This window comes from Diabrotica undecimpunctata, chromosome 3 (genome assembly GCF_040954645.1).
Source record: "Diabrotica undecimpunctata isolate CICGRU chromosome 3, icDiaUnde3, whole genome shotgun sequence".
Classification (NCBI taxonomy): Eukaryota; Metazoa; Arthropoda; class Insecta; order Coleoptera; family Chrysomelidae; genus Diabrotica; species Diabrotica undecimpunctata.
In genome coordinates this window covers 131791040-131804277 of record NC_092805.1, presented here as the reverse complement: position 1 = coordinate 131804277, position 13238 = coordinate 131791040, and positions in this window count along the sequence as shown.

Genomic DNA, 13238 nt, shown 5'->3' with positions numbered 1-13238 from the left:
TTCGCTAGAGTCCATGTTTCCGCCCCGTATGTGAGAATCGACCCCAGCAGCGTGTTTAAATAATAATTTTGGTTTTTCTTTTGGGTATTCTTTGGGTGGAATTGTTTTTTGAGTCCATAGTATGCCCTATTGATAATATTTATTCGTCTTTTAATTTCTTCGCTTGTTTTATTGGTAGTAATCACTAGCAAGCCAAGGTATGTGAAGCTGTCAACATGTTCAATGATATGACTTCCAAATGCTGTTTCCCCTTCATCATTTGCTATAGAATCCTTAGTAACTAACATGTACTTGGTTTTATCTTCGTTGATGACTAGACCGACCTGTTTCACCCCCGTTTCCAATTCTAAGAAATATTGCTCAACATCTCGCTTGCTACTCCCTATTATGTCAATGTCATCAGCGTGTGCTAAGATTTTTATGTATCTATTCTAAATAGTACCGCCGACTCCAATTCGTGTGTTTTGGACAGCCTTTTCCAAGGCAATGTTAAATAGGAGAAAAGCCAGGGCATCCCCTTGTCTGAGTCCATCCTTTATCTTAAAGGATCAAGAATTTTTCTGTATGCTAACGCATTGTCATTCTCGTTAATTGGATAAGTTTTTCTGGTATACCAAACTCACGCATTAATCGGTATACTACTGTTCTATTGATGCAATGTTAATACCGATATAAAAAAGAAAACAAAGAAGATTGTTCAAACTACAGGGATATAGCATTATTAGATACTGTATACAAAACATAAGCGAAATTTATACAAATAAAACTAGAACAATTCTCACAAGAAACAATAGGAGAATATTAATGCAGATTTAGTTCAGTTAGGTCAGTTACTGATCACATCCTCGTTCTAGACAAATAGAGTGGATGCATTATGAAGATAATATACCCTCACACGTGAATTTTTCATAGACTTCAGCCTATGATACAATAAATTAAAAGCAATTGCTGAGAGCAGTACAAGAATAAATATTGGCCTTACAATTATGGCCTTTCTAATTTATGACTTTGAATTTGTAAGTGTGAAGTTAATTAAAAACCTACCAAAATGAATTATTTAGACAAGTTGTTAGTCAATGAATTTACATCCCTTTTCTAAATTTTCCAGGATTTTACTGTTTCGCTTGAATAATCGCAGATTAAACTCGATACAATTCAAAAAGTAGATTTCAGAACCTCGTAACAAGTACGAACTTAATAAAGTAAACAAACAGGAAGCTTTCCCCGAGTCCGATTTGTAGAAGCTCGTCCGTAATTCCGTACCAGAGGACACTTTAGTATTATTCAGAAGGGCACAAGTGCAATCTTATAGTGAAAATCGTTTTAATTATTAAAGCGAATTACGTTCGTGATTAAAATTTAATACATGGAAGATAGAGTAATGCTTTTATTGGTTCTTTATTTCCATTTATAATTGAATTATTCGATGTTATAATAGTAATTAACCAGATCAGATACCAATAAAGTAGATTTTCGTTTATGGATCTATTTTTTTAATGAGTAATTTTATATAGGAAATGTTATGAACGAATTCTCTTGTATTCTTTCCTCAGTTATTGCCAAGTTGTCATTTAAATAATTTTTGTCTTCCTTAAAGTCTTTCAATTTTTTTTTATTTCTCATTAGCTTCTCCTTTTCTTCTTGGTTTTCTAGCTGCATTAGGCATGTCCTATCTTAAGAACTAATTTAACTCGCCAATAAATATAGCAAATAAAATAATTAATCATGATTTAATAAATGAAAAAATTATCTTCTAGCTTATATCCTAAAATTTTATACACATAGAAAGGGCATAGTTTGTATAGTTGACACTTTCTTTTCGGAGAACTATCTAAAATATGCTATAATATTCGAGAGACGAGTAGTAAATGTTTAAAGGATGCAACGGAAAATAACGAACAACGATGGCACAACTCAATTAGTACTAAGACAAATGATAAATGTAGATTTTTTGGGTAACGAGGTTCCACAAAACGTTATAATGAATTTATGCAATTTCTCAGTTGATCCATATTAACATCCGATGGTGCAATGCTATAAATGCCTTAAATATGGTCACTCCTTAAAATAATGTAATTCTATGGACAGTAGATGCAAAAAATGTCCAGTCACCTCCCATATAGTAGAAACTTGTAATAAAAATATTCATTGCATATATTGTAAAACCAACGATTACACCTCGTTGTCTAGAAAATCTTCAATATACGAGAAACAGAAGAAAATCAAAGCCATAATGGCAACAGAAAATATAACCTTCAGAGAAGAACAATTACATAACAATCCAAGCTACGCAAAAATAATTACTAATAATAGATTTTCTATTGTAAATAACATTTCCAATTTTCTCAGTTTACCTACCTCGTCTAACAATGTCCCTAATTTCACATTAAATAACACAACTACAACAAACTAATAAACATAAAGCAACTTCACCACCAATTTTACCCCATACCTCTGTCTCAACTTAAATCTAATCCTATAATACCCAATCCCTACAGGGACGAATTTATTGACTATAAGAGAAACATATTACTTGTTACATTTCATATTAATCAACTTATGTATACCAATAATCAATCTCAACCTATCTGCAATTTAGAAAATGAATTAAGAAAACTTATTTCTAATAATTTAGAAGAAACAGGTACTAACACAGAAACGGATAATGTAGCGACGAGTGGCAATGATATTCACTCGTATTATTAATGTCCAAATGCACAGTCAACCTACTCAATCTTCCTTAAATTTTTTACAATGGAATTGTAGATCGTAGTGCGGATGGAACAAAATGACCTGGCTAGAAAAAGGCTCCTTGATAGACCCATTCGCCAGAGAAGAACAGGAAGACCCAGAACAAGGTTCCTTGATAACGTCGATGAAAACATAAGAAATATTAAAATACGTGCTTGGCGGAGAAAGTAGATGGATACTGACGACTGGAGAGAAATTCTTGAGGGGGCTAAGACCCACGCAGGGTTGTAGAGCCAGAATGATGATGATGATTGTAGATCATTAGTAAGTAATAGGGATAGTCCCGTAAATTACATATATTAATAATTTTAATGTAGATATTATTATTTTATCCGAAACTTGGTTAAAAAGCCAAACGGATTTGAAATTAAAAGGGTACAATTTTGTTTCAAAATGCCGTGAAAGTGGCTATGGCAGTGTAGGCATTTTCGTGCTAAAGGACATTGGATATTAAATAATTAACATTAACTATAATTTTAATACCGAAATATAAGTATGTGCCATCTTACTTAATAAAATTAATATATATTTTGTGTCTATATATAAACCATCTGATATCAATGTAGAATGGCTGATTGGATATATTTATTTGAACAATTGGGTTATAATAAAACAGTTTTTTGTAGTAATTTTATCGCCCACCATTACATTTGGGGTCCAAACATGGATGACCGTAATAATAGAATATTAGTCGAAAGCATGGCTTTTTTCTAATTAATTTCTCTAAATAACGGAACACTTACTAGAATCGCCCGAGTGGTAATCATTTTGCCGTTGATTTGACTATCACCTCAGCTACATTACCAAATCGTATAAACTGGTCAGTATATCCCGACACATTGGGGTCCAAGTATTTTCCTATTAAAATAGAACTTAAAATTATTCCTTCTTTATCCAAATTAATCCATCAACAAAATAGAACGATTACCACGCTGACTCGAAGCTATTTCAAACAGATTTAGAGAAAAAATTATATACATTTTTATTAACTGATAATAATCCTTCTAACGATGAGACAGCCATACTCTTTCAGATCTCTCTAGCTTTATAAAGTAGAACATATTCTGTAATCTCACGACTAGTAAGTAAGACAATAATTATAACTACCTAGACTTTTCCAAGAAATTAACGCACCACTTCAATAAATCAATTTTATTTGTAACCAGGGAAAGAATAAAAAATAAAAACTTCACCAGATTTATTCTACATTTCATTAGTAATTATAACAATTTGACTAATCATCAGAAAATGTTGAAGTACAGGAGAAAAAAAAATAATACAGAAAGTTCTAAAAAAATAATGATAAGAAAAGTAAACTAAAATATAAAAAAGTCTTAATAACGAGTGTTTCCACCTCTACTACGTATAATAGCCTTACATCGTTGGCCCATACTTAAAATTAATTGCCGTATTTCATTTTGGTCTAGTTCTCTCCAAATCTGGATTAGTCTCTCTCCCACTTCCTGTAAGTTGTTTGGTTGGATTGTTGTCGCCCTTAATGGCCTACCAAGGATGTCCCAAAAATTTTCAATCGGATTTAAATCCGGACTGTGTGCTGGCCGTTCCATAGTGTTAATTTCTACCTCTTCTAGATAATTTCTGACGATCTGTGCAGCGTGAGGTCTGGCATTATCTTGCATAAGTAAGAAATTTTCACCGATATAAGGAGTGAATGGTACTACATGCTGCTCCAGGATCTCCAATATGTACCTTTCAGCTGTAACAGTTCATAATATTTTGTATGACCACTAGGTCCGTACGTGCAGTCAAAGAAATGCCACCCCATACCATAACTGATCCTCCACCAAAAAATGTGGTGTGTGAGAAGTTACATTGAGCATATCGTTCGTTGGGTCGTCGCAACACACGAACACGTCTGTCGTTATTGTACAAACAAAATCGAGATTCATCAGTAAATAGCACTCGTTCCCAGTCAGCCCCTAACCAATTAACGTGTTCTCTGGCAAAATGTAGTCTCCCCCTTTTCGATGCTCTGCAGTTAATAGAGGACCTCGGGATTCAATCCTAGGTGTTAAGTTGTATTCCCTAAGTCGCTGGCGAACAGTTTCAGTACTAATTTGTATAGCATGCACGTCTCGAAGCTGAATTTGTAGACTTCGATGTGTTACAAAACGTTGTCGAAGAGCAGAAATTCATAAAAGTTCGATCTTGAATAGGGGTAGTTACCCGGTTTCGTCCTTGCCCTGGTCTGCGAGTATGATCTCCTGTTTCGAAGAATCTTTCTAACACCCCGTGAGACGGATGTGTGGGACACATTAAACCGACGACCAATTCTTAGGTAACTCCAACCTTCTTCCGACAGTATCACTGCTTGAGCACATTCATCTCGGGTTAAATTACGTGATTGACGCTCCATAATAAACACAATTAACAATAATCAACAATTAAACAGTAGCCGAATAACATTCGTGAACACTTGGAAATTAGTATATTTATAGAATTAGTACCTACATTTTTTACTTCTTTTTGTTTTGTTGCAAAAAAATCTATAGCGATAAAACACAGTCAATAAATATAGAGTGCACGAATAGCATATATAAGGGGCTTGCAAAATATACCATTACAATGGAAATTTTTATTAACGCTAATAAAATATTTTAATATTTCAAAGTGGTGCGTTAATTTCTTGGAGAAGTGTAGATAATTCTTATATTTATTTGTTAACAGATGTCTTTAAAAAGAATTAAAATAAATTCAAAAGCTTGACAGTAAGGCAAAGAGTTTGCTTTGTCTTGTGGGCCAAATAGACTGACTGCATCCTCAAGAATCACCACTTGATATTTAAATCAACAGTCAATAATACCACCATCTTATAGTATCATATATATATAAGAAAAAAGAAGTACTTGTGACTCGTTTGGAACAAATATATAACTGTTTTGGATGGGTTGGAGTCAATAATAGGGCTATTGGTTAACTATTTTTTTATTCTCGAGCTTTCAATTGTGTTTACAATTATTATCAAGAGCTAAAAAAGACAAAATACTTACAAGGTTGAACTAAAAAGAAAAAACAATTTTTGTTAACTTACCAAAAAAAAAATTTTAAGATGATTTAGTTTTGGCACTTCCTAAACACAAAATTCATGAAACAGTCAACATTTTCAACAGTCATAATCAACATATACAATTCACAGTTGAGGAAGAGGTAGATAATTCTCTACCATTCCTTGACATGAGAATTGTAAGAAATACAGACAATATGTTGAAAACCAGATGGTTCAGAAAACCCATATGTAGTAATAGATTTATAAGCTATTACTCTCACCATCCAAATAAGATGAAAATGAACCTTATAACAGGATTAAAAGAACGTGTTTTAAAACTTTCTCATCCAGATTATCTACAGGAAGATCTTCAGTTATTAAAAAATATTCTAATTGAAAACTCTTATCCTCCAGATATGCTACATTGGATGCTTTTTTCTAATATTGGTAATATAAATAATTTAACACCATTTTTTGCTCAATCTCAAAACATTGTATCTAACAATCAGAACATCTATTATCATTCACTACCTTTTATACCATCATTAACACCTAAATTAATACAAACACTAAAGGTTATTGACAATATAAAAATAGCAACAAAGAACATCAAAACTATTTCATCTTTATATTCTAAAACTAAATATCCTATAGACAAATTTGAAAAAACGAATTTAGTATACAGCATTAGTTGTACTCAGTGTGAGGCTGAATATGTTGGTGAGACCGGAAGAAATCTTTCAAATCGCATTATTTCTCACAAAAGTGATTGCAGAATTAAAAAACCATCTTGTGCTTTGGCAGAACATGTAATCGATAAAGACCATATTATGGATTTTGATAACATTAAAATTTTATGTAGTGAAAGTAATAAATTTAAAAGGACTTTTTTGGAAATGGTTTGTATTAGCAAAAATGATAAGAGTTTAAACAAAAGATCTGAAATTCAAAATTTAAGCAAAATTTATAATTATATTCTTTCTTTATGATTTATATATAAAACTTGTAAAATGTCATATTTAATTCTCCATATATCTGTCACATTTTTTCAGACATCTGTCAACGGTGAATAAATCTTCTTCTTTTTGTTACTAAACAAAAAAGAATGTTTAAACGAAGTTTTACTTTTGGCAATATAATTGTCAAAAATAAAAATTTTATGTTGGCATTTATGACATTGAGGCTATTTGTAATTGGTTGCTATTTGAACTTATTTATAAATTCAATTATTCTTATATTAAAAAAATGTTTTCAAAATTATAAAAATTTTTCAGAGAAACATTTATTAGATAAAAACATTTTTGTATTAAATATTTTGAAGATGTAAGCAGTGATTTTTACTTACCAAACTAATTTTTATTTGGTAAGTTAACAAAAATTGTTTTTTCTTTTTAGTTCAACCTTGTAAGTATTTTGTCTTTTTTAGCTCTTGATAATAATTGTAAACACAATTGAAAGCTCGAGAATAAAAAAATAGTTAACCAATAGCCCTATTATTGACTCCAACCCATCCAAAACAGTTATATATATATATATATATATATATATATATATATATATATATATATATATATATATATATATATATATATTCTTGGAAAGGGCTTTAGTGACTAGGTGAGTATTAATATATATGGATATTTTGGGTTTGTAGTCATATACTGTCCTTTAAGTAAAACTCTTTAAGGTTTATTAAGCTTTCGAGTTTACTTAACTCTTTCTCAAAACATACTAAAAATTAAAACAAAAAACTACATAAGACAATCAAGTTGTTGTATCTTTAACAGGCTTACCTTTGTGAGGATTGTACTATAAAATTAGCAGAATTACTTAACATCACAGATCACCTACCTCTTAGTTATTAGTGGTCTGTGCTTAACATTTGACATTATATTTTTTCTTTTTCTTTCAGTCAAAACCTATTTCTATGGTTTTCATGTTTCTTTTATTTTTTATATTCATTTTAGGTTAGTTTGACAGAGAAAGTGTCTATGTTTATGCAAACCTTCATTGCAAATTTTGACATAATATGTAAAAATGTTTCGTTTGCACTTATTAAACAAGCAACAGAGTTTATGTTACTGAGTAATCAAGAAGAGAAAATCCAAACGCAAATAAACAATAAATTTTATCTGGAGTAATCCCTTTTTTCTGTGTAACTTTTAAAGAACTTTTATATAGTTGTTGTTCTTTTCTTTAAAAGAAGATTAGTGTATATAGCACTAAGATTTTCAATGTATTCTCTTTTGTTTAAGGTATTTTGTCGTCATTTCTAAAAACAGTCAAAGCTAAAAGCGAAAACAAAAGGAACAGAAACAATGTGACTGACATCTTTGAAGGGATATGCAAACTGAAATTGAAATGGGGATGGCCAAGACACATAGCGAGAATGATAGATGGTTTACAGAACAGACAAAAAAGCTATTGAAGTGGACTGCATGTGACGAAATATGAAGCAATGTGCGACCACAAATACGATGAACCGACAACGTAAATAAAATAAATAAAGTTGGTTGGGAGCAGCGCATAATAGACGTAGGAGTTATAAACAGTAGTATGAGACCTATGTTCAGCAGCGTGTGATTGAAGCTAACTAAAGTAAACTGTATAAATAAAAAGAAACGCTATACAAATTAGGAACTACTCAGGTATTTTTAATTTAATTTGGATAATCGAGGAATTATGCATCAAAACTACCGCAGAAACTGGTCATTTTTTCTAGTCCCTTTTTGCAACTCAATTCACCATACTAAAAATTCTCGTAACCACTATCGTATACAACAAATACAACAATAATTGTTGTTTGTTTCTAACTGTATACGGCAATTTCGCTGCAGAATTAATTTCATGCGGAAGTCTGTCACAATGGGATTATAATAATGATCTACCCTGTTTCACTACAGTTAAGTACCGGCGTCTTAGAAACATCCACACGAGTTTAATACCTCTGCTTACGGAAATATTCTACATAGCAATTAATTGAGAATATTTATATTTCAATATAAATTTTGTTTTCAAAAATATTGTATTGCTTAAAATTTCATCAAGAAAATTGTAAGCATAAAAATGATAAGCAGAAACGAAAAAATGCAGTAGAAAATAGTTTTTGGCAAAGATGTTGCGGATATACATTACACGACCATATAAGAATAGACAAAACTAAAGAAATAATAAATGTAGAGCCATCGGTTACAAATGTCATAGAGAGAAAACAGCTCTTTTTGTACGATCATGTGAAAATAATGATGGATAATGGATTAAAAATTAATTATTTGAAAATAGATCCCTAAGAGATGAAGAAGAAAGACCAAGGAAACCATGGCATGATAAACTTGGCTTAGAAATGAGGAGAGAAGATACAAAAATAAAGCTTATGTTTATATATATATATATATATATATATCTATATATATATATATATATATATATATATATATATATATATATATTTTTTTTTTTTTTATTAATTATGTTTGCACAAATTGGCGGCATTGCTCCTGTATATTGATTCTTTCCCAAAGTTAACATGCTCCTTTTCTAACTTGGCTGTATACATATATATATATATATATATATATATATATATATATATATATATATATATATATATATATATATATATATATATATATATATATATATATATGTATATATAAGAGATATACCAAGAAATGAACTTCTTACAGTCATGTGAGATTTTAATGCTAAAATAGGTATCGGAAAAGAAGGGCAACATAGTGGTCCTTTCACCTAGAGACAAAGGACAATACGTTATTATAAGAAACCAAATACACTTGTTAACAAAAGATATCGAAATAGTTTCAACAGTATTAAACCCTACCCAGGCGATGATATTTAATCTGACCTCAATCCTTTAGTGGGTGTGTATCATCATCATCATCATCATCAGTGGCGTTACAGCTCTTTATGAGCCAAAGCCTTCTTCAGAACAATCCTCCATTCACCCCTGTCTCTGGCAACTCTTCTCCATGCTCTAACTCCGATAGACTTCAAATAATTTTCTAGGTTGTCTTGGTACCTAAGTCTCGGTCTTCCTCTTCTTCGTTGTCTGATCGGCCCTCTTCGGTCAAAAATTTTTCTGACTATGGCATTTTCCTCTCGTCTGATTACATGACCTATCCATCTGAGGCGTGCTACCTTAATGAATTTTACAACGTCAGGTTCTCCAAATCTTCTATACAACTCAAAATTGTAACACCTGCGCCACAAACCTTGTTTTTTATGCCTCCATATATTCGTCTTAGTATTTTTCGCTCAAAACGTTTGAGCAATTCTTGGTCATTCTGTGTTAGTGTCCAAGTTTCTGAACCATATGTTAGCACTGGTCTTATTTGTGTTTTGTATACAGTCAGTTTAATTTTTCTAGGCACTTTTAAGGCCATCTGTCTTCTTAAGCCATAGTAACACTTATTTTCGAGCACTATTCTTCTTTTGATTTCTTCACTGACGTTGTTATCTTTGGTTAGCAGCGACCCTAAGTATATGAAGGTGTCAACACCTTCCAGTTCTAGGCCATCAATTTTTATTCGTGTATGTGTCGGGTTGCTTGACCTAGTGCAACACATATATTTGGTCTTTTAAACATTTATATTTAGTCCCATTCTGTGTGCAGATGCTCTTAACGACCGAAATGCTTCAGTCTGAGATTCTGTGGACCTACCTATGATGTATATGTCATCTGCGTATCCGACAATTTGTACTGATTTGTTAAAGATAGTACCATTCGTAGTAATCTGCGACTCTCGAATTATTTTTTCTAATGCCAGGTTAAATAAGAGACACGATAGTCCATCACCCTGTCTTAGTCCATTTTTGCAATGGAAGGGTCTTGAAAGATCGTTTTGGATTTTTACCATGCTCTCTGCACCTGTGAGTGTAAGTTCAGTTAACCGGACAAGATCAAACGGCATGCGAAATTCTACCATAGCAAGTAGAAGTTTATTTCTATTAACGGAGTTGTATGCGGCTTTGAAGTCAACAAATATGTGGTGGGTGTCGACGCCGAACTCTAGGGTTTTTTCAAGGATCTGCCTCACTGTAAATATCTGGTCCGTTGTTGATTTATTAGGACGGAAACCGCACTGATATCCCACTATTTGTTCGGCGTAGGGGGGAAGTCTTTTGTACAATACGTTGGACAACACTTTATATGCCATATTGAGTAGAGTGATGCCTCTATAATTATCACACACCATCATGTCTCCCTTTTTGTGTATAGGACACAGTACATCTAACTTCCAGTCTGTGGGTGTTTCTTTCTGTTGCCAGATTGCAGTTATCAGTTTATGCATGTGTTTCAGGAGGGGGTCGCCGCCATTTTTGAAAAGTTCGGCAGGGAGATTATCCGAACCGGGAGCTTTATTGTTTTGCAGTGTTGCGATGGCTTCTCTAATTTCTTCTTCGGTGGGGGGTGGTTGCCGATCATCTTCATTCATTTGAAACATGGGATCCTCAATCTCGCCATCTTCGTGGTTGCCGCTAAGCAGTTCTTCAAAATGGTCCGCCCATCTGTTTATTATCTGTTCTTTGTTACTAATTATAGAACCGTCCCTATCTTTACAGGCTATTATTGTGGGTTTGAATTCTTTTCTGCAGCTGTTTATCTGTTGGTAGAATTTTCGTGAGTCTTTTCCATTGTGGTGGTTAACAATTTCGTTTAGAGCGTGTTCGTATTATTCTTTCTTTTTTCTTCTAAACATTCTCTTTTCTTCTCTTCTAAGATTTTCATAATCTTCCAGAGTTAATCTCGTTCTACGCTGCTGGAGTCTCTTATATGCTTCGTTTTTTTTGTTGGTTGATATGTTTGCACTCTTCATCAAAACCAATCTTTGTTTTTTTTTGGTCTTGATAGGTTTTAATACAGTTTCGGCCGCTGTGTGCATAGCTTCTTTACATTTAGTCCAATTTTCTTCTATACTTAGATTTTCTTCGATTGTTCGTAACGCTTCGTTTAATATTGTCATGTAATTAGCTCTAGCAGTTTCAGATTTTAGCTCCTCAATATTATATTTTGTGGATTTTGTGCTGTGACCTTTTTTTGCGTAAGATATCTGTGCTCTAAGTTTTGCTTTATAAGGTAGTGGTCGGAGTCTATATTAGCACCTCTACATGCTCTTACGTCCAGTACATCAGAGAAATGTCGACTATCTATAAGTACGTCGTCGATTTGATTTTTGGTCTGGCCGTCTGGTGACTGCCATGTAGCTTTATGGATGTTTTTGTGGGGAAAGCACGTACTTACTACCACCCTTCCTAACGATGCCGCGAGTTCAACCAGCCGTAAACCATTTTGGTTACTGACCGTATGGAGACTATGTTCACCAGTAGTGGGTCTGTAGGTTGTCTCTTGCCCAACTTTAGCATTAAGATCGCCAATAATAATTTTTATGTCATTGTTCTGGCATTTCCTATGGTGTGCTTTCCACTTCCTCATAAAATAGATCTTTCTCCTCGTCTTCTTTATCTTCAGTTGGAGCATGGACGTTGATAATACTGTAGTTAAAGAACCTGCCCCTTATTCGCAATCTACATATTCTCGGGCTTATTGGGTCGAAAGCTATGACTGTTGATTTTACGTGTTTGTTTAGTATAAAGCCTACGCCAAAAGTGTGATTGCTTTCATGTCCGCTGTAGTATAGAGCATGGTCCTTTTTCTCCAGGCTGCCGCTACCTGTTCATCTAATTTCTTGGAGTGCTATAATGTCTGCTGCGTATTCATTTAGCGTTTTTAAGAGACATCTTAGCTTCCCTGTGCTATAAAGCGTACGAACGTTCCAAGTGAATAATCCAATATCATTAGCCTTATTTCGTTTGCCAAGTCGTCGACAAATAGACCGTCCGGCAGATTGTTGTGAATTTTCCGTAACATAAAATTTTTTTACGGGAGGGGGGTGTTAACCCACTGCCCAACCCCCTTTTCGGAGGACCATTTCTTCCTTCCTCGTCAGCCCTGACCCCACCTTCCACTGGGCTTGGTTACCCAGTCTCCAGTAGGGTTGCTCAGGTTTACCGGGGTTTACCCGTGTGATCCGGATCACACTTCTCGGAGGTAAGGATAGGAATTGAGTAGGAGAGGCTAGAGGTGTTAACTGGAAGCAACACCTTATAATGCGCATCACTACCCCATTTAAACCCCAGTGTGTGTGTTTAGTGGGTGTGTATAGAACCAAGTTAAAGAAAACACGCGGAGAAACTGTAAAAAAACATGACATAAGAGTACTGAAATGTAGTGAATTAAGGCATAAGATTTATTTTGAATATTACTTGTTGAATCACTCGGGAGTGTTAGTCCCTCAGGTGAGGGTTGGATCTGGATTCATCCTGGGGTACTCTGTGTCGTAGAGAAGTAGCTGTAAGGTGAGGTTGCCGCGTCCTCTTGTCTTTCTGAGAATTAAATAAACAGTTTGATTGGGGTCAAAATTGACCCCGTCTTAGCAATAAAGTTTATTAAAATATAAAA